Source organism: Leuciscus leuciscus, assembly GCF_965113295.1.
Source record: "Leuciscus leuciscus genome assembly, chromosome: 5".
In the NCBI taxonomy this organism is placed as follows: domain Eukaryota; kingdom Metazoa; phylum Chordata; class Actinopteri; order Cypriniformes; family Leuciscidae; genus Leuciscus; species Leuciscus leuciscus.
The window spans coordinates 11,893,806-11,917,608 of NC_138729.1; the positions used below are offsets into that span (position 1 = coordinate 11,893,806).

A 23,803-nucleotide genomic window follows, 5' to 3' on the forward strand; every position below is an offset into this window, starting at 1 on the left:
CTGAGGCCTCCGCTTCCCATAGCACTGCGAAGGAGCTATCGTCTCTGGCTAGAGACTGTGGTTGAGTAATGAAAAGCCTAAACAGGTTGTTGGCTTCAGCATTAAGCATGATAGCCTCCCTGGTATGAGGGGTTGACACCGGTCCCCCCGAAAGTAGCAGGCTAGGACCCATAGGCTCTGGGCCGTACTCCCTTAAAGGAGCCCCCCTCTAAAGTCGGGCTGTGGTATCCATGCCCTTGAGCTGGCTCTGGGTCAAGTCCTTCGTGTGAAGCACAAAGTTACTTCCTTGCTTAGCATGAAGCTGGTCATAGGGAGAAGTGCTACTGTCAGCCTGACGTGTAAGCAGTAAGGGGTTTTAACTTTGAGTTAAATGTGTTTGTGCTTGTAACAGCCATAATTGGCAAAGCATCCCCTCAGCATGGCAGTGTGGGTAGATCGTTCCCCTAGTGCTCTGACGGGAACGTCTCAGGTTACGACTGTAACCTATGTTCGTTGAGAACAGGGAACGAGACACTGTGTCTCGTCGCCATGCCTCCGGCCTGCTTGCACAGTCCCTTCAGACGAAGGAGTGGATGACATGTTCTCTAGGCGCCCCTTTTATACTTCCTGGTCACGCTAGTGTATGATGTCATGGCTGAAGCCGGCCAATACGATTGTCGTGATTATACAGTGTTTCAGTCATCAGTCGTGCTGAGGCGTTCTCCTAGCGCTCTGACGCAGTGTCTCATTCCCTGTTCTCAGGGAACATAGGTTACAGTCGTAACCTGAGACGTTATAATAGTCATTACAAATCAAGTCATCATACTAACTGGTAAAACCTGAAAGCAAAAGAAAGCAAACATCTGTTTGTTTTTTACTTACTTTCGACAATCAACAATATATCAATCAATATTACTATTAAATATATGGTAATGCCACAAATGAGTCCTACCTTTTGCGACATTCCCTTCTCGGCCTTCTCTTATAAAATAACTTGTAAAATAACTTCCTTTTCTTATAATATAACTTTTTTGGCTAAAGGTTGCAGGCTTGTCTTCCAGTGGCTTTGACTCAACCGCTGATGAGTGCGGATGGCCGAGTTTGACACATGCGCAATACAATTGTTGTGACTCTTCTGTCTCTTTTGTCTTTCTTGCGCATTCACTGTTGTACCCGCACTTTCTGTGCTGTCTCAAAAATTGGCCTCCATGTGGACGGGGTTTGCTGGCGTTCGCGTGATGCACTTTTCGTCATCAGGAGGGTTCGCGGACGACCGCAAACCCTGTCCACGCGCAGCCCAATTTTTTATACCGAAGTATTCTTTGGGCTTTAAGATAAACCAAGATAGTTGCCAACAGCTATTTTGTTGTTTCTTAAAATTTAATTGAGATTTTTTCCACTTTATTTATAGCTAAAATTAGAGATAGGACAAAAAATGAGGAGGAGGAGAAGAGTGAACAGAATCAGGAAATCTCATTGTCTGGATTCAAACTCATGACACCCACTTCAGAGCATGTGTACCAACCTTCTAGGCCACAGCTTCAAGTGCTGCTCTTTTCTCTCTCTCTCTCTCTCTCTCTCTCTCTCTCTCTCTCTCTCTCTCTCTCTCTCTCTCTCTCTCTCTCTCTCTCTCTCTCCACATTATTATTTCATTGTGCCATTTTAAAAGCTGGGTGTGAAAGTTACGGAATGCATTCAATATCTCACTCTCAGACAGTTTGGGAGAGGGGAGGAGAAAGGAGACGTGAGGAGGAAATCAGGAAAGAGCAAGGGAGACATGAAGAATGAAAAGAAAAATATCTGGGATCGGACAACTCATAATCTTGACATCCAGGTAATCCCTTTTATAACCCTGTCTTGGGAATAAGGCCTTAAAATAACTGTAGCAAGTACTGCTTTTTCCTTTACTCAAGTCAAATGTATTTGTGGTGGGAAGCATGTGTTTGCATAGGACACAAATATGTTTTTTTGAAGTCCGATATCACACCAATATATATAGGAGTGACGAGGGCTAATTGTCAATAAGATGGCAATTTGCCTCTACATTTCACATATACATACAGTACATATATGGCATGTGGTTGTCTTCTGAAATAGGGCAAATTCTCCCTTTGTCAAAAAAAGGTCCTTGGTTTGAGTCTCAGCAACATGTTCTACTACCTGTAATGGCATAGTGGTTTTCTCCAGGTTTCCCAAGAATCTAATAACATGTAGGATTGGTGAATTGGAGACTGTAACGGGGTTCAGACAGATGTTATGGGAAGAAGGAGGCGGGAACCGGCGAACATTCAACATTTTAATAAATAAATAAACAAATACAAAAATGAAAGTAAAAGCCAGCAGCCCCTCACGGACGACTGCTGGCAACACAAACAGAAACAAAACATGAACTAAAAATCAGGCCTGTCCTCTCTCGCTCTTCACTGTCGTCGCTCCTCCTTTATGCTTCCGCTCCTCCGTGAGAGATGCGAGACCGGTGCGTCGCGCAGGTGTCACTCATTTGCAATCACGCCACCGGCCTCGTGCCGTTCTCCCACGGCCCTCGACCTCGTCCTGCTCGCCACATACCCCCATCGCCCCTCGCAGGCCGGGGGGTACCACCGAGGCTGCGCCTACTCCCCCCCCCCCTCCCCGGGAGGACCGATCACGGCGGCTGCGGTACCTGGGGGTATGGACAGACGAGGCGAGAGTACAGGAGACGGAAGCATGAGGAGCGACAGAGACGAGAGAGGGGAGAGAGAAAAAAAAAAAAAAAAAAAAAAAATCTTTGATCCGGTTCCCGGACACACTGCCACTCGGCCCTCAACCAGCTGAGAGACTCACTCGCGGTGCCATGCGATGGTACTGGACATCCGTTGGGGGACGGCTCGACGCTCCTCCGCCTCCTGGCGGACGGCGATGGCTCCTCCTGTCGAGGGCAGCCGGCAGCGAGCCTCCCGTCCCCTGCTCCGCCCCCATCATGGCCGACGGCAACAGGCTCCGGCCCACGGCGAACGGGAGCGACTCCTCCGCTCCCTCGCGGATGGCAGCCATCCCTCCTCGACCCAGGAGGACGGCAGCGAGCTCTCCGTCCCACCTGATCTTCTTTCGATCCAGCACCATCGCCTCGGGCAGCAATCGGCGGCCGACGCTCCCTCGTGCTGCCCGACCTCCTCAGCACCGCGATTCCTCCCAGCAGCGAGGGCTCTCCGACAGCGTGTCCCTCCTTCTTCCCGGGTTTCGGCACCAATGTAACGGGGTTCAGACAGATGTTATGGGAAGAAGGAGGCGGGAACCGGCGAACATTCAACATTTTAATAAATAAATAAACAAATACAAAAATGAAAGTAAAAGCCAGCAGCCCCTCACGGACGACTGCTGGCAACACAAACAGAAACAAAACATGAACTAAAAATCAGGCCTGTCCTCTCTCGCTCTTCACTGTCGTCGCTCCTCCTTTATGCTTCCGCTCCTCCGTGAGAGATGCGAGACCGGTGCGTCGCGCAGGTGTCACTCATTTGCAATCACGCCACCGGCCTCGTGCCGTTCTCCCACGGCCCTCGACCTCGTCCTGCTCGCCACAGAGACAATAAATTGCCTGTTGGTGTAAATGTGAATCTGTGTGTGACTGATCCCCATCTAGGGTGTTTCCCTCCTCGACTCTAAAGGACAAGCTGTTTTAGAGATAGATGGTGCTTAATATTAAGGGGCTGTTTACACGACACTGTTTTCAATTAAAAACGGGAAAACATTTTATGCTTTTTGGCCGTTCATTTACACGACAACAGCTTTTTGGGGGCCTGAAAACGTAAACTTGGAAAACGGGTTTCAAAGTGCAAGTTTTTGAATATGACACCGTTATTGTCTCTGTGTAAACTACAAAACGTGAATTTGTGAAAACGGTGACGTCATGCACATGCGTATTACGTGTCCAGGCTACAGGCGCATAGTTTTTCTTCACAAAGTGACCCCGCCAAGTACTGGCCTGGCTGTATAATGGAACGCTTTTAATAGTTTCTGCGGATCTGTGTGAACGGGGATCGTTTTGGACAACGTTGTCGCCTATATTTGGAAAACACAAAGGAAAAAACTTTTATGTTTTTAGTACATCGTTCTCGTGTAAAAATGTATTTGTGTATAATGTATAACCTAATTGTTGGAACTAGAACTTCGGATTAATTTTTCAGTTTATATTTGTAGACTTTCAGCTTTTATAAGACGCTTGTTTGATGATCCCAAAAAGATTCTCCAAATTATGATTCCAAATGATAAATTCAATTAGAATTCCAGTATATTTCTCCAATGCATCAGTCCAAACCAAATCCAACTACTTTCCTTAGGTGCTTTGCTGACAGAATCACAACTCTGCAAACAGTGCCTCCCCTTTGCAGAATCACAGACAGACATGCTCAGACAGCTTTATAGTTGTCTGCTATCTGCTGTCCCGCAGTCTGCTTGCTTGAGTGTTTACCAGGAGATAGCAGTGTCTTCTCATCCTCCAGCCCCTCCATACCGAAATCATGTTGTCCCCCACCCCTCACTCGAGTGTGCAGAGGCTGCTGGTTCAAGGCTTTCCCCTGTGTAATACCAGCTGTCTGAGGCTTTAGTGTGTGGTTGAGGGAGTCCAGGCCCCAGGCGCAGGTGTAGATAGCCACTGGGCCCCACATCAAAGTTCCTCCAGATAACCCAGCAGTGTTTCATGTGTGAGGTATCTTTCCACAGAGCAAAATGCCCCACCCCCTCACCTCCCCACCTCCTCACCTCCCCACCTCCCCATCTCCCCATACTCCTGCTTTTCTCAATTCTATACTATCTTTGCTGGCTGTCTGTGGGTCTGTGATGCACCAGACCAGACTACTTCCTCTCCCCCTACACATTGTTTCACTCTTGTCTTTTTTCCCCCTTCATTCACCATGGTGAGTTAGAATTAGAGGTCTACACACCTGACCTGAGACAGACAGGACCCCCCCCAAAAAAAAAGAAAAGAAAAGGTTTGTGTTGGACCTGGATTCTAATTATAAAAAAAAAAATTATTATTATAAGGGTTTTTTATAAACTAATTTTGTGCGTGCACAGACATTCACACTACCTCATATCCGAGTCAGCGCTGTAAAAATGTAACGTTTTATTATTTGAAAGCATTGACGTTTACATAACAGTCAGATTGAGTTGGGTATAGAGTCACATGGTCTGGGCTTCAAATGAATTCCTATAGTTACAGAATGCTTACCGTTTTTCATTTCCACAACATCTCAAAACATATATTGTTTTAAATAGCATTTTGTGATGTAAATGACTGTCAAATGACATCTGTTACATTTCTTGAATGAAGTGTCAGATTTGTTTGCTCTTGCTAAGGCTAGTTTCATAGCTAAATACTGACAATTAAATAATATCACTTTTTTGGGCATTTTTTGACAAAATTGTATCTTGATTGGAAATGGTCATAAAAAAATCTGCTCAAAAGTAATACGATATTTACCTTTTTTTTTTCCCTCACATGTCACATTTCATCTCAGGATCTTCACTGCCACTGTGTCTTAATAAACAAGTGCAAGTTTAAAAAAAAATGTATTAGGGTAAAATTGCCTTAACTGAGTGATAGTCACAATTTCTGAAAAAAATTCTGAATAATATTCACACAATAAATATTTAGTTGTTTATAGCATATTTGCTGCATTCTCTTAGTTTAGTTTAACTAATCTCTTAATTTAACTAGTTTAGTTTATTCTGCTTAGTTTAGTTATAAACATGTAATAATATTTCTTTAACAGATTTTTATATTTTAATATTAAAAGTCTAGCTCTAGGAAAGTCATTTGAAAAGTAGCTAAAATAAATGATGAAGGCTGTGTTGTAAAATTGATTTAGTAAAATTGTCCAACACCTGAAATCTAAAAGTTTTAATAAAAATCAAACCCGTGCATAAAAGTATTGAAGAAACACAACAATACAACTCAATTCTCAATGTGTGCTTCATTGTGAGATTCTATTTTAACTCCAGTAGTACGCTTTTACAAACACAGCAGCTAAGCAAAATCCAGCATGTGTCATAGTCGTTTGATTTATGCTTTTACGCAAGCATTATGGACAGTGAGACATTTAATGAAGGTTCCTATAGGACTTAGATAGCACTCTTTTTCTTTCAAAGGGACATGGTGCTGTCTTCCCCTTCCATATGTGAACAATGAGGCCTTTTTATTTGGCCCTCTGTAAATTTTGCGGGCAGCAGTGGTGGGAGTAGGGAGGTCACAAGGCTTTAATATGCTTAGCATTGACTGTCTCTCCCTCTTTCTCTGCAGCGCATCTATTAGAGCCCTGATTTGATTTTGGTCTATTCATTTGCAGTCCCAGCAGTAGCCTGCGGTGGCCCACTCTCTGCCCCTCTAATTGGTTGTGTCTCTGCCTGGCTGTCATTAGATTAGGTTGGACTCCTGGACACTTGTAGTCTGCGCTTGTCCATCCATTTATTCAGGCTTAATGTAACGCAAAATTCATTACTGATCACATTAAGCGTGCAATCGCAGATGTGGGGGCGAGTTCTGACGAACATGGGGCTAACCTGATGGAGCAAGTGGGGAAATGGCGGAAAACAGTGAATGAAATAGGGGAGTCATTGCTAGAGATTGGAATGTAGGCTACCTGCTTTGGGGTATTCAAAGGGGGATACTGCATATGACATTTAAATCCATAATGAAAGTGTGATTCATGTTTTTATTAAGAGATGAGATGTACACAAACTATACAAAAAATAGTATGAAATGCATGATTCATTCTTTGAAAAAGCAAAACTCTGGATTACAGTGAGGAATTTACAATGAAAGTGAAGGAGAGCAATCCATAATGTTAAAATACTATTTCAATTGTAGAAAAAAAAAGATGGAAGAAAAAGTAGTTTTAAACAAATGTTTCAACTTGTTTTTCAAATAAAGGTTTCAGAGTCAGTGTTATCAGATTATATTGTATTTTTATTGTACTTACCCTGTTACTACATGGAACAAGAGGGTAACAAGCATCACTTTAATATACGACCCGCAATGTCACACTTACCCTGTAACTACATGGAACAAGAGTATATTTACCCAGTATTAAAAAAAAATTGCGATAGTTTTATTTTGACTTGCCTTGAAACATGCAAGCCCAAACTAAAACATCCCTTTTGCTATCAAAAATACATCAATTACTGTATAAATGCACAGATATGTACCCTGTAATTTTTAAAAGCCTATACAGTATGTATTGGTACTATTATTACAAAAAAATATACGCGGTGTATATTCTCGCTTAATTGCTCCCAAATTTAAGATTGTTGTATCATAATAGTAGAATAAGTACCCCTTAGTTCTAAAATTCTTACAGTATAAATAATTTGTTAATTCTCCTGGTTGTTACCCCTTTTTTACATATTGTTCCCTTATACTTACATGCAAGTACTTTGTAGGTACACTATAATGACCAATAGTTACGCTGCAAATTCGTCTTAATTACACAGTACTTTCCGGGCTGTAATCTAAAGCGTTACCGAAAAAAAAAAAAAAATCTCTCTGACTATCCTCTTATGTGCAAAGGCATATACAATTGTAAACTTTGTTGTCATGACAATGTTATAGCAAAAACGAGAGAATGATTTAAACTAGGGATGCATTGGTCAATAATCGGTATTGGACAATAAAAGCAATTATCTTTTACTATTGGCATCCGAAATCCCATACTCTTTGGACAAGGTACTTATTTTGATTTAATTACTTCAGGACTGCTAAAAAAAAGTATGTTCTATATAGTATGAATGTGTGTAGTATGTATGTAATTTGGACATACTACATTCGCCATGTTGTCATTATCATGTGACCCAATAGCATCAGCAGCATCCATTCACTGCAATTCACAAATCCTCTCCCTTGGCCTCATGGTATAGTAAAGTGTCCATCATATGCACACTTCAGAATCAGAACTTCAGAACTGACGACGCAGAGCACGAGTCATCTCTTCCTTTTTTAAGTTACTTATAGTTAGTAGAATGTCTAAAGTGGACTATCGAAATTAAGTGTTGCCAAATGGCCCATTGATTTCCATTGTAAGTGTCTCACCACCTCATATAAACGCCATATTCATTTTTACAAGGATGAAAATGTGAGTGATATAATTACAGTCTGTGCAATAGCTTAATAAAGGACCTAGAACACATAATTTTCAAAGTTCACGACTTTTAAAAGTGTTTTATGAAGTTTCTGGCTACAGAAAGCTGAACAACTGCCATGTTTTAAATTACACTCCAATCCATTGAACACACTGTACTTCTATCCCTCACAGTGTTGTTTTCATTCCGGTCAAAATTTTAATTAAATTGCACTACCCTAACTAAGGCACAAATTCATCTATATTGAACAGACATTATATAAAGATATATAAAGATATATAAAGATATATATATATATATATATATATATATATATATATATATATATATATATATATATATATATACATATGATGATATTAAGATGAACAAAAAATAATTTATTATATTAAAGTCACAAGAAAGTTTAATGTCTGAATGAGTGTTTATATCAAACGATGTAGTCTTGTTGAAAGGCTTTGTGTTGTGTCCAAACCAAACACAGAAAAACAGCAAATAGCACCAGTTAAGAGCCTGGTTTCCAACAAAGGCCAGAGACCACCAGCCTCTAGTGGTTTTGTTGCATAACACAGGGGAAAATAAAGCCAAAAAGTCGATTAATGTTGATTCAAACATAGTCATTTGCTGTAGTTAAATTACATGGTTTAAATCAGTACAGTGGTCCTTAAAGGATTTTAAAATCACCACATTACTTGGTACAGATTTTTTCTTTTTCTTTTCTAAGCAGAAAGCTAGGAGTCCCTCCTTCAATGCAAGTCAATAAGACATTTTTACGAGCTGGTGAAAATCCAACATTTAGCATTTAGAATAAGCACACTTCTCATCAACAAGCTGTATGATTTTAAGGCTAAAATCTTGAAACTGAATGCTAAATTAAATGCTTCATACATCAATTTAAGGCAAACACCACTAAAATGTGGATGCATATTAAGTAAAAACAATGGATAGGTTCATTTATCATTGCGATATCACATGACTACAGGCTAAAGGCTATTATGGGAGTCGTGTCTGTGTCATTAAACTACAATATCATTAGTTTGACTCACTTCAACTCCTCCACAACACTCTTCAACTATTGTGAATGTTTCTGTTTTCTCTTGAGGCGGAGAAAATAGTGGCAGATGGTTAAATGCTTACTGTCTGTGCCGGGAGGGAGGTGGGGGCTTGGAGGTCTGGATTCAGAAGAGAGCTGCCAATATGAGGTCATTTCTGTTTAGGAAGAGCAGGAGGCCTATAAAGGGGCGTGAGATACTTCTTGACATCCTTTGAAGATACCTCGATAATGCCTGCAGAGTTTTGTGTAGCACATAGCTTGCAGCGTAAAATGCTTGTCGAATTTTTAGTGACCATCAAATCAATAACTGACCAAAATCATTTGATTTTAATGCGTATAGCTCCTGGGAGAGTATACAGAGATGTCTACAGTAATAAGTTTGTTTCGTGAATGATTGCAGGTGTTTTTAGAAATAGGCAGAGAAGCAGCAAGAGAAATTGGAAGATTAGGAGAATCCCTTCCCCTTTCTTTAATCAGATTTCCATAGCTGAGAAGTTTCACTCATTCGTGCAAATCCGAAGCAAATCACATTTCGAAAATGAACAAATGTTCAAAGCGGCCTCTGGTCTAATCACATTCCCACACTTAAACTGACAAAGTTACACATTCTGTTCGACTACCATGCTTATCATGTTAGCATTTCATAACAAATTTTCTTGGTTGTCAAGGTTTAAGAACATCATGTATACTCACACTCTCTAAAATTGTAGGAAATGGACAAGTCTGTCCACTGGGTAAAGTTCTACACAATTTAAATTTGGAATTTGGAATCAAACCCATGGCTTTGGTGTTACACTATGTGAGTTAGTTAATAATTATTTTAACTTCACTCATGCTTTTCACACCCTTGTCTCATTTAAAGAGATACAAATTCTAATATTTACTCACCTGCATGTCAACGCAAACCTGTATGACTTACTTTCTTCTGTAGATCAAGATATTTTAAAGAATGTTTCAACCGCTTCAGCTTTTTTGTCCATACACTGAAAGTCAATGTGGTCCTAAACAACAACAAAAAAAAAAAAAAAAAAAAAACCCACACACATCTTTTGTGTTCCACAGAAGAAAGAATGTAGGCCTAATGAATGTTTGCAACAACGTGGGTGAGTATTCATTTAAAATCAAAAGCAGTTTCAATGAAACTATTGACTAGCCTACATTGCACAAAAAAAAGAAGAAAAAGTGAGCTCATCAAAATTCATTTTGCAATGGCTTTCTGATTGAGTAAATTACTCCAAATATGGTTTGCCATTCAACCATAGCTTTACAAACTGATTCACGAGACCATTTCTGAAGATTTCTCATATGCCCCCTTTTTGCCAGATCTTTATCGCTCATCAAAACATTACAATTTCATTCAACCGAACACTTTAACATTGATTCATACTTAAATGCATTCACATGTATCCTCATAAAGTTCCAATATTAAACCTAAATGGGAGGTCTATAACTTCAAAACTTATAAAACCTTTTGAAGCAATTGCATGAAAAGTGTTAAACTTGTTAAGTGCATTTCAAAACTTGCTGCATTTACCCTAGCAACCAATTGAGGATAAACAGCCTTTTATTTCTCCTGAATGCACCAATTCAGATGTTTTATTTGGTGAAGCACAAGGTCAGAGCGCAATTATGAATTGGTTTTGAAACATAATTGGGCCTTACAAAATGTAAGATGAGGTTGGCAGGGCATGCAATGAAACCCTCCTTTGTTTTGCACAACGTCTAATAACGATGAAGTAAGCTTTTTTGCAGCACAGGCTGTTTGCATTGGAAACATATCTGTTCACATTGCCCCGGCGCAAGGCTGGGTTGATTATAGCAGTTGAATGCGGTGCTGCATTGGCGTGTCTTGACATAGATATGCATCTTTGCTGTGGCCGTGCCATGGCTGAGTGCCTGGCCCTGTGCTCTGGGCTTTCTGCACCCGCTCGCATAATCAAATCCTGATTCGGTTCGCCTATGCGCTTGAGCGCCATGTCACACTAACATAATGTTATCTGGACTTGGGCCTTTTTCTGACTGCCATTCCTAACCCATCTGGAACGGGCGTGGTGGGTTTGTTGTTTTTTTACAGTCACATTCATGAAGCCTCTATTTTCTGGGTCCAATCTAACTGTTTTAGGCTACTGTATGACTGTGTGTGTGTGTGTGTGTGTGTGTGTGTGTGTGTGTGTGTGTGTGTGCGTGCGTGCGTGCGTGCGTGCGTGCGTGCGTGCGTGCGTGCGTGCGTGCGTGCGTGCGTGCGTGCGTGCGTGCGTGCGTGCGTGCGTGTGTGTGTGTGTGTGTGTGTGGACTACGTAATGGGGACAAAATGTCCCAACAAAAATGGTAATATTCGAAATCCTTGTCCTTGTGGAGACATTTTTTGGTCCCCATAATGAAAACAGCTTATAAATCATACTAAATTATGTTTTATAAAAATATAAAAATGTTGAAAGTTTTCTATGATGGGTAGGTTTAGGGTTAGGGGATAGAATATACAGTTGGTACAGTATAAAAATCATTATGTCTATGGAAAGTCCCCATAAAACATGGAGAGCTGTGTGTGCGTGTGCGTGCGTGCGCGCGCGCGTGCGTGCGTGCGTGCGTGCGTGCAGTCATATTGACTGTCACCATCTAGATGAATCTAGGATGAGATATTCATAACTGGGATATGCACTGCAAAAAAAGTATTTCTTATTCTTTATTATTGTGAAGGTTTTTGTTGTTCCCACTAAAATATATAAACATTCAGATAAATTTACTTGAGTAGAAAAATTACTAGAGAAAATTCCATAAATCTAGATTTTTGGTTTTTTTTTTAAAATTAACATAAACTATACATTTTATAAATTCAAATTCTATTTTATGTAAACAAGTCTTATTATCATACACAATTTTGAGTCTTAAGTAACATTTTTTTCAACATCAACATGAACTGACAAAGAGCAATTTGAACATTTATCAATCTTTGTTAATGTTAGTTAATAAAAATTATATTGTTCATTGTTTGTTCTTGTTAGTTCACCCCTACAGTGCAGTAATAATAACCGATACAACTTTTGATTAATAAATGTTGAAATTAACATTTACAAAGATTATTGAATGCTGTAAAATGATTGATCGTAATGGAAAACTACACAAATAAACTTACAGGAAAATAATTACATAGTAATTATTATACTTTTTTCCAATTTTTATTTAAACCAACAACAACAAAATGTGTGTTTGCATGTTTGTGTAAGAAAAATGGCTGTTTTGTTTTTTTGTTTTCATGGACGTGGAACTAAACGAGGCAATGAATTGTGCACGAGTCTGGAAGTTCATGTTTCTTTGTGAATGTATTGCTCATACTCTGATCCATCTTGAGAGACCGGCACAGCACCAGTACTTGGATGAATCATATTCAGTTTAACAGTGTTTGATGCCCCCCTCCCTCAGCAGAATATCATTACATTCCAAGCATGTGAACTTTGACAGCCAGATATGTAACGTATCTGATCTGATCTCAATTCAGTGGTTCTGAGCTCATGGGCTGATTTGGAAACATGATATTTAGCCAGGGACTCTGTCTTAACTCATGGCTCAACAGTGCAGGGTTCCCCTGCCCCAGGCTTCAGCAGTGCCATAGCAGGGTTTTCATTAAAGCGTAATTGAAAGCGGCTCTAGTCCTGCTCTCTAAACTTCCTCCACTTCCACCTGCAATGTCTGGAAGTGTATTTAATGATAACAATGCTGCATGCTACCAGGCTCATTAATGATTCCCCTCTTCCCAACAAGTATGATGAGGTGGATCTGTTTTCAGTTTGTGATTGGTGCCTGATGGTAAAGCCATGCCCACATGAGCAAGAAAATGCTTCTCAAATGTGTCCAATCATTGTAGACAAGGAGGATTTGATGTATAGAAATGTCAAACATTATTCAGAACAGCTCAGCAGTAAGACACCCTCTACTGGTACAACTAATAGACTGGATTCTGTTTAGTTTTTGTCAAACTCAGTGATGACTAAAACATATATGTTAAACATGACATTTATAGGATATATATATATATATATATATATATATATATAAAAAAATTCACTGCTCAAATATTTGTTTTCATGTGAGTCAGTGGCATGATTCTTTTTTGTCTTAACTAGCCTATTAATTTATTCAGAAATGTATTAAAATGCTATTAAAAATACAAAAACTTGAATACACCTCCTCATTGACAATTTTATTCATTTCTGTATTAAATTTGTTATATATATTTTTTTTTTAGGGCCATAACGTAAAAACTGTCCTGCTATTAAAATGGGGGGAAAATTCTCATTAAAATAATTCAATTATTGAAATGTAAGTACTTAGGGGGGAAACATTTGAACAAAACTGGTTCACTACTATATGAAATATTTGAAATATTATATTTCATTTGAAAGTGTTGAGTGTTGAATTGATTATATATCCATCAAATGAAAAGTTTTAAAATGTGGTGGCACTCTCCAAAAACTTGATATTTATGAATTATGAATTAGTGATATTTGTATTTTAAACAAAACATTTTACCTTCGTTAATTTATTTATTTATTTAAAATAAAATAAAATAATGATTAAGATGTTTACACCAGGGTTAACTAAAACTATATATAGACATATTTAAAAAGACAATAATGACAAAAATGACAACAATTACTTAAACTTGAACTAAAACGTAGGAGATAACATAAAATAGAAGCATAAAATATAATTCAAAATATTGACAAAAAATTAAAATATGTCAATTATACTAAAATAGCACTATATTCAAGGAAAACATTGCTTTTTACTTGTGTGCTGCTTTCATAGCATTGCTCTGTTAATGTAAGAGATAATTGGGGTTTTGTTTCTGTTTTGTTGAGTTTTGCTAATTTTTCGTTCTGTTTCCTATGTGTTTGAGTTTGTTTCCTTGGTTACTCACTGTTTGATTATCGTTTAAACCTGTGATTCATTACGCTGATTGGTTTGTTCGTTCTATTTAAGTTCTGTATTTCCTTCAGTTAATTGTCAGTTCTCGTCACGTTCCACTTGGTTGTTTTGGTCTTGTTTCTAGTCCTGAGTTTTGTTAAATAAAGTCTTTAACTCCTGCATTTAGATCCATCCACTCATCTTTATTTTAACCAATGGTGACAGTTTGTTTGAGCATCTCAACCTGCCTGACATAGCAACAAGCGCACAACAAATAGTGTGAATTTTAGCGTAATCTGTTTGTCCAGCTCTATCTCACGACTAATTCATACAGATTCGTACGAGTGAGTAAAAGGTGGCCTATACGTACAAATTTGTACAACCTCACTCATGCAAATTCGTACGATTTGTCTAAACCCCAGTGATGGGTAGGTTTAGGGGCGGGGTGAGGGGTAGGTCATTCGTACAAATTCATACAAATTGGGCCACTCGTAAAATATGTACAATTTAGCAAAAATCTTAAGAATTTGTTCGAGTGAGGTCGTATGAATTTGTACGAATAAGCCGGGTTGGGACGTGAGACCGGGTTGGTTTGTCTGAATAAATGCATTAGGGGGAGTGTTCAGGGAGACATGAAAGCAGCCCTTATTTTATTTTTCTCCTTTAAACATTTTAGAAAGACCAACAGCCTGGTAAAACAGGAAGATGTACAAGCTTTATTGTGCTGGCCACATGGACAATTCCTAATTTGACAGATGGAAATGTTATACTGTATATAATGAGCATGTAACACAAGCCCATCCTGAATGTCAGTGATCTGGCTGTAGGGCACTGGAGGTGAGGATGTCTCCAAGCTTTGCCCTGTCTAATGTAGCTTGATTGGAAAATATGGAGGTGGAGAGCTTACGCTCGATTCATCTTCCTGTGGCCTGATCCACAGAGAGGCATTTTGACGTGCAAGCGCTAACCAGAGACAGCTGGGGCATCATGGTGGGATTATACTTTAAACAACATGACAAATCAGAGAAAGGAGGAGGGAGGAGAGGAAGCACAGGGGCCTGTGGATGTGGGTTGCCGCTGAGGATGGCCAAGACGGGCTGGGGTAAGTCACGAGTTGGCCTTGAGTCCCTCTCACTCAGGTTTGACACTGGCACAACTCACTGATTAAGAGCCTCCTGTGTTTCTCTTTGATCTCAGGCTCAGTTTTTGAGCCTAATGCCGCCCTCCATGTATCTCTGTCACAGCGGCGCTTTCATTCGGGGCAATGTGTTCTGAATCAGAGAGAGAGAGAGAGAGAGAGAGAGAGAGAGAGAGAGAGAGAGAGAGAGAGAGAGAGGGAGAGAGAGAGAGAGAGAGAGGGAGGGAGAGAGAGAGAGAGAGAGAGAGAGAGAGAGAGAGAGAGAGAGAGAGAGAGAGAGAGAGAGAGAGAGAGAGAGAGAGAGAGAGAGAGAGAGAGAGGGAGAGAGAGAGGGAGGGAGAGAGAGAGGGGGGGGCAATTGTGAATGGTGGAGATCTGATCTGAGACCAGATTTGCTCGGGTGTCTTAAAGCGATTAGCTTTAGAGTCAAAGAGGTGGACGCTTTCCCTTGATCAGACACTCGGATGATATATACACTATCAGTCAAAAGTTTTGGATTGATAGTAATAGTGAATGTTTTTTGAGCATCAAAGTAAGTAATGATGCTGAAAATTCAGCTTTGATCACAGGAATGAATTACATTTTAAAATATATTAAAATAGAAAACAGTCATTTTAAATTGTTATAATATTTAACAATATTACAGGGTTATTTATTTATTTATTTATTTATTTATTTATTTATTTATTTATTTATTTATTTATTTATTATTCTTTTTTCTTTTCTTTTTTATCAAATAAATGCAGCATTGGTGAGCAGAAGAGACTTATTTTAAAAACATAAAAAATCTTACTGATCCAAAACATTTGACTGGTAAATATTGTTGAGGTCTCAGTTTTACTAACATCAAAGCCATTTTTGATATCATGTAAAAGCAGACAGATTTATATCTGCCTGTATGAGGACAAAAGTGAGAACATAAAATGTAAGAAGATTATAGCTATTCACCGGAGAGCTCTAAAGCCGGACCTTATCAGTGCATTCTAGTGTGCTTGTTCTTGAAGTTGGGTCTATTTTCCTAGTTTTTTACTCAAGCACGTTTCATCATTGAACTGCACGAGGATGAAATCAGGCAAAGCACGTTGCACATTTGTGTGCCGAACTGTTGAAGATGTTTGGATTCTCAAAAATGATGTTTGTATGCAATTAGATTTTCAAATGAACAAACTGTCTTGGTGAGTTTTGCTTGAATTTCAAAAATGCTAAATTCACTTTTTAAGCTCCAAACCAGCAGACCGATGGGAATTCAGAGGGGAAAAAAAAGAAAAGTTAATAGCTGCAGTCCAGTGTCTGAAAAGTCTCACAATGTGGGTGCATTAGGCCACACAAGAAAGGCTTTTAGGTCTTTAGTGGTGTTCATCAGCTTAAGTCCTTTCAAGTAATGAGCAACACTCACATTCCAGGGCGAGCTGGGGCTCAGAACGGGACTGGGTCTGGGTCAAAAATAAATGTTTGTGTTTACATAATATGTGTGTGTACTGTGTATAATTAGTTTGTATTTATAAATACACACACATGCATACAGTATTTAAGAAATATTTGCATGCGTAAACCGTATATATATTAATATATCATTTATATTACATATCAATATTTTATATATAAATAACAAATAAATTCTTAAATATATACATGCATGTATGTGTATTTACAGTACATATACAAAATAATTATACACAGTACACACACATATATTATGTAAACATAAACTTTTATTTTGGATGCGATTAATCGCGATTAATCGTGTCACAACCATACTTTAAATATAAATAAACTGCTAAATTGCGGTTCTGTCTTGACTGTTTTAAACATTGTTATGCCTTGACAGAAATACTTGATGTCATGAACTGTATATAATCTCTCTTGTTCCCATCTCTGGGCAATCACAGTGTCTTCCTCAGCCTGTGTAACATTTATCCCACTATCACTTTGCTACAAGTTAACTTCTCATCACATCTGTACCGGTTGTGCAATCTGAGCTGCCTCAATGAGAAAAATAAAGTTAATCTCAGTGATGTCTAAGCGTTTCAATGGGATTTCAACTTTACAGTTTCGACCTTGCAGTGACTCCATCAGAGCCGAGGGTGACCTAACATAATGTCAAATGTGTCCCAGGTGTGGACTGTGACCGGAGAGGTGAAAGCAAGCGAGATTGATGGACCTCTTCCTGTCTGCTTTCTTCTCTGATCATTCAGGGGTTGGAGAATGGCTGGATGTAGTGGGCCAGTCGTTCAAGAGAAATCTCTTGGAGAGTGACTGAGGAAATGCAGAGCACCTTTTCCATTCTTTTTGTGTCATCTTACTCTGATTGTCTGTCGTTTTCTTTCTTTATTCCACTGCGTCTTTAAACAGTCAGTGTGCAATTTATTGAGAACAGTCAGGACTCAGAAAGGAGAAATTAGTTATATGCTGATCTATACTCATTTTGGCAAAATTCTGAGAATTTACTCACCCTCATGTTTCAGATCTGTGGGGTTTTTTTCCATTTTTTTGTTGTTGTCACATTAAAATCAATGGGACCCAAAATGTTAAAGCTCAAAAAAAAAATGGCAAAAAGGAATCCATACCATTCAAATGGTATATTCTTACCTCAAACATCATGACTTTGGTCATATGATGTGCAAGAACCAATTTAATTTGGCAGCCATATTGGATGTATTCTGTGTATGTTTGCATTGACCGTTTGATTTGTGATTGTAAAGGCTTAAATATCAGTTAATCATACAAAGAGATCATGTCATTTCAGAAGACTATAGCAGTCAATTCATACGTCAAGCTACCATAATGTCCTTTTCACAACTGGAATGTTTCGGGTTATGCCATTGACTTGTATAATATGTAGCCTACAAAAAAAAGCTGAATCATTATTCAAAGTATCTTTTGTGTTTTGCAGAACAAAGAAAGCCATATGACTTTGGAATGACATGAGAGTGAGTAAATTATGAAATAATTTTCTTTTTGGGTGTTCGGTTGTTTCTTCTAGACGGCAGTGAGGTTAAATGGATATCAAATGGAGAATTCGCTGTCTCCTACTTCTCAGATGTTTCTCTTGAGAAAAATACTCCAGTGATCTCGCAGTTTTCCGATAAACCTAATACTTAAAATAGTATTTGCAATCAAAAGTCAGAGATTTAAATATGATCTGCCATACACATTTATTTTGTATAGCTCGTTATTGCCAATTGTTTGTCAACAATTGCCTCTTTTGTGTTTTTATTTCTCTTTAAGGAATTTTGAAAGAAATATGTGAAACAAAGACATAAATTAAATCTCCATATAATCACCTGAACATTGAAAGAGAAGAGAAGAGAAGAGAAGAGAAGAGAAGAGAAGAGAAGAGAAGAGAAGAGAAGAGAAGAGAAGAGAAGAGAAGAGAAGAGAAGAGAAGAGAAGAGCGAGTAATGTCCCATAACCTGTCCTCCCTATACCTCTTGACTCAACTCATCGTATGGCTTTAATTACGAGTTATTACCCTCAGTATCCAGGGAGCCATTCCTCTTGTGTGGGACCTCTGAGATCACTTCCTACACTAGAAGTGTATTGTCATACCCCTGCAGTCTCAGCACAGAGAGACGGAAGGAGCGAAAGTGTGTGTGTGTGTGTGTGTGTGTGTGTGTGTGTGTGTGTGTGTGTGTGTGTGTGTGTGTGTGTGTGTGTGTGTGTGTGTGTGTGTGTGTGTGTGTGTGTGTGTGTGTGTGTGTGTGTGTGTGTGTACCTACTTAACTATATTTTGGGGACAAATTTGTACCCAGAAGTGACCAAAACCTGACAAAATCTCCAAAAACCTCCATTTAGTGATGTGTTCATTTGTAAATCAGGTATTTGTGTGTGTGTGTGTGTGTGTACAGGTTTATAATACATTGTGAGGACCAAATGTCCCCACACGGATAGTAAAAGCGGTCTCCACGAGGGAAATGCATTAAACATACTAAATTATGTTTTTTGAAAAATGTAAAAATGCAGAACGTTTTCTGTGATGGGTAGGTTTTGGGGACTAGGGTTAGGGTTAGAGGATAAAATATACATTTTGTACAGTATAAAAAGCATTACGCCTATGGAGAGTCGCAACAAAGATACCGATACCGAGTTTGTGTGTGTGTGACCCAGTCACTACTTTAAGGGGACAAAATGCTGTCCCCACAAATATAGCAATATTGGAAATCCAAATATAGCAAAAATTGGACATTTTTTGGTCTTCATGAGGACATGAGCTTAAAAAGCATTCCAACTGATGTTTTTGAAAATGTAAAAATGCTAAATGTTTAGGGGTTAGGGTAGTGTGTGTGTGTGTGTGTGTGTGTGTGTGTGTGTGTGTGTGTGTGTGTGTGTGTGTGTGTGTGTGTGTGTGTGTGTGTGTGTGTGTGTGTGTGTGTGTGTGTGTGTGTGTGTGTGTGTGTGTGTGTGTGTGTGTGTGTGTGTGTGTGTGTGTGTGTGTGTGTGTGTGTGTGTCCGTGCGTGAGTGCATGTCTGTCTGTCTGTGTGTTCATGAAACCACCAAAAATATCAATACAGATAGTTCCCACAGAGTAAGGTTTGTTGCCAATACAATACCACGAAACCACTCCGACAATGTTTCCATCAGATTTCACAATATAACCCTCCCTATAGTCCTGTAGCCCAACCCAAGCCAAGGTACCTGTGTTTGTATTAACCAGCCAATATAAAAACATTCCTCAGAGAGGTGTATAGTGCTGATGTAGGGTGAGATTGACCTGTGAAGTTAATACATTCACCTTACAATCCAACCCAGAAGAGAGCTGACTCTCCCCCACACTCCCGCCAGCCTTTGATCAGTGGTGGAGCTCATCCCAGAGGCTGGCCGAAAGAATGACCTTTTTAAGGCATCCCAAACATTTTTCGCCACTTGCCAACAGATGAAGACTAAAAAAAGGACTAAGGAAATTTTGACCATGGCCAGAAATACAGCAATATTTTACATGAACTCAAAGGCCATTATCAGCTAGGAACAACAGACATTGTATTTCTCTCCGTAATGCATTAGTGAGAGAAGAACAAAAACTGCTCTCTTCTGAATTTATATATAGCAATGCATAATGCAAAGCATGACTCCAAGCATGGCTCAATTGTTTGATTTAAAAATAACTAAGAGGTTTAACCCTATTGTGTTGTTAAGGCTAATTGTGAAACCCATAACATTGCAATGCAGGCTTTCAAGCAGGCCTTCTTGTATATTTATTGGATCTTATTTTGCAGCATGCAAACTTGTAACAGTGGACACAGACGTTCAAAGCCACGCAAATACATGCCCATCAATATTAGTGTGTACACAAATGGCCTATATCCTACACATTATAGCGCTATCTGCAGATCAACAGGTAGCCTATGCATGTAAACCGTTATGCTTAGATCAGATTTAAATTCGAGAAGAGAGTTATAGCTATAGAAAATGTGAATTATCGGATAGGTGTCACTTTTTTCAAGCGTTCAAATTCGTGTATTTTATAAAATATTCACGAAATCAACTGCAAGTGATTACAGACTAGTTGTAGACCTTAATACTGTCAAATGCAATTTAAATGAATAGGCATGTTTTATAATTAGCCATTTTTCCTGTCTTTTGCATTGGTGAAATCATATGTTGTTGAATATGAAAAGGAATCAGTAAAACTTTATTCTTATAATGAAAAAATAAATAAGGTCAGTTTAAAAATGATATTTTCCATTTTTTTTTCTTTTGAATAGGGTCAAGACAGTTCTATAGAGTTCAAAACCCGTTTTTTTATTCGACAATGGGATTGTGTGCCTACAGACGATTCATGTTGCTGTCTTCTTTTCTTTGTGTGTGTAACATTTTTTGAGTACTCGGAAAACATATTGATCAATTTATCTTCTATTTCACTTGATCTTCTATACATGATGGGAATAATTCGTTAAAGAGATTCAACCGTATAAGCAGCCCCTATCTTAAAGAATACATTTAGGATAGGTTCGATCGTCCTTTTATCCTATACATGTTTGCAATAAAAATCCCCCAAAATAACAAATCTTACCTGATCCTTGACCTGATGGATATTGGAAAAATGGGCTAGATACTTCCAGTAGATTATGTATGATATTGTCGGACTGGGTATTAAAATGTGTGGATTATTGGATGTGAGGATGTTGAATTTTTAAATGCTGAATGTTGTGCCAGATCTTTCTAGCACGGTCGTTAATAATGTTAGGTGGTTCTTTAGTAATAATTCGTAAAGAAACTCTAAAACCTAAAAAAAGAAAATGCTTTTGAAAAGTTCACATCTGTTTTATCAAGTAACATCTTGCAAAGTACTGGAATAGCACACAGCAGTCCTATATTATATTATATTATATTATTATATTCTTATCTCTATGTTTCAATCAGGTTCAATGTTCTTGCGTATTTGGTTTGGATGCTGGATGAAAGGCGTGTTTGTGTTTACAAAGGACAAGGAGTACATTAGTCATATAGATTTAATTATCATATTTTATTTCCAGTCACTTTAATATTTCAAAAATGGGATATTAAAACTACGCGCCGCTCAAGTCGTATGTTCTTATAAGCTTGTCTCCGTTCGCAAACTTAATAAATCATTTTCTTATGTAAGATCGTTTTCTTTGTTGTAAACCAAGAAAAAATGTTTCCAAATGTATATAGAGAAACAATACAATGTTATTTAAAACAAGTTCTTTTTTTTTCTTCTTTTTTTTATGACGTGATTTCCAATTTCAGTTGTCCACAGAGTTCATGTCACTCAGTGTGTTAGGTCACAACTTTACTCTTAAACATTAAATATCAAATATTATTCATGTTCAATCCTTGAAGAAGTTTATTTGGCATTATGACGCATGACAAAAAAATAATAATAAAGTGAAACAATTCGACCTGTTTTAGCGCCTCTAACTGATGATGGATGGCTTAGAGAAATAGGCTAACTATTTTTTCTTATGTGTGAAACTAAATGTATGCTTTTAGAGATCACCACAGCTTTCACCACATGTTAAAACAACAACTTACGTTGTTATTTATAAATATCTAGTTTGGCCTTTGCATCTGGCAAAACATCCAGTCTATGAAAAATGACAATTTTATATTTCACGTGACAGAATCTGCACCTTTAACTTCGGAAGCACTAGAGAAGAACGGAGGAGACAGTGTGAAGGAGGGGTCCTGGGCTGTTCTTGAACCGGAGAAAAATGAAGAACTTTGACAGGTCTTAAACGGTCTGGCGCCAAGAACCTGATCCACAGGATAAATACAGCGTTTTGAGCATTTTGTGGGTGATGCTGTGCAATGGTGATTGCTTGGCTTGCAAAACGTTTTGGAAACAACATATAGCTTATAGACAGGAAAATATATGATAAATAATATGATACATTTTTCAAATTTCTTTCATTTAACCCAAAAGACCGAAGGGTAGTCATTTACGTTCTCAAGACTACCGGTTATGTTTTATGTTCGGAAAAAAAAGAAAGAAAAAAAAAAGTAGAAAACATTTGAAAGAGCGCACTTAAATAACACCTGCATTGACAACTGTGGTACACGGGGCCTCGGCGTAAATTTACCAGAACAAATAAATGAGTTGGACTAGGCTACTACATGGATTTTGTTTATATAATTAACTTGATGAGTATATATACATGGTAAAATCATTAACTTGCTTCATGTGGGGTTAATCTGTGCAAACCTCTTTTCAACATATTGGTATATAAACTAAAGTAAACGATGTGATTGCTCAACATCGTCAGTAGTGTAGGCTAATTCATTTTTTATTTGAAACTCATGACAAACTCTCAAACAGGTAGACGAAAATGATTTGTATGTAATTCATGTTATTTTTTTTTTTATTATTATCTTAATTCATACAGGCCTATGCAAACAACAAGACATTTTCTAAAAATAAAATAAAAAATAAAGATGTAATAAAGAAACTTACAAAAACGTATTTATAAACAATATTATATTTATCAATAATAAATCAATTTCTGCTCAATAATTTACAAAAAAATTAAATAGAACAATAAAATACATTAGTTATAGCATATCATTTCATCAATTAAATACAGACATCTGTTGTTGGATATTATATCTTACCAATATCTTTTGAACAATTCGAAATCCACCTGCGTTCATCATATATTCCATTGAGCTTGCCCACATAATAAAAGTAGGCTATAGCTCTTACCAAAGACGAAACATGTTGATACAGGATGATCCAAAACAATACATTGATGTCCTTCTTCTTTTGTTCTGCGATATCTTTCCATACACCCTCGACTGAAAATCCTGGACTCGTAACTCACAATCCCGGTCAGAGCGGCTTCATCTCTGACAGTATTAAGTCAGACGCAACCTGTGTCTCCCTCTCAGGACAGTCCTGCAGCTTTGAGATCTTCAGTAGGAAGTCATTTCTGGTGTTTACACTGAGCATTTTAGCGAATGAAAGGAGTTAATTGAAAGGAACAACTCAAATGCATTTCCTGTTGACATTGTACGGGCTTCCAGATCTCTGAACAAATTATGTGTGGAATTAATACCATTAATTCTTTGTTTTTTTATTCTACATTTGTCAAAGTATAGCCTAGCCAGAACTGATCAGACATCGATTCAAACACAGGAGATAAATCTCCCATCC

At 38.3% G+C, this 23,803-nt stretch overlaps 1 long non-coding RNA gene across 1 annotated transcript; it reads left to right on the forward strand.

The window, feature by feature from the left end:
• Nucleotides 1-1,712: 1,712 nt before the first annotated feature.
• LOC309499996 lies at nucleotides 1,713-19,426 on the forward strand. The gene is made up of 3 exons (XR_014206424.1): nucleotides 1,713-1,813; nucleotides 18,085-18,121; nucleotides 18,420-19,426. It is a non-coding gene; the product is annotated as an uncharacterized lncRNA (long non-coding RNA).
• Nucleotides 19,427-23,803: the final 4,377 nt, after the last annotated feature.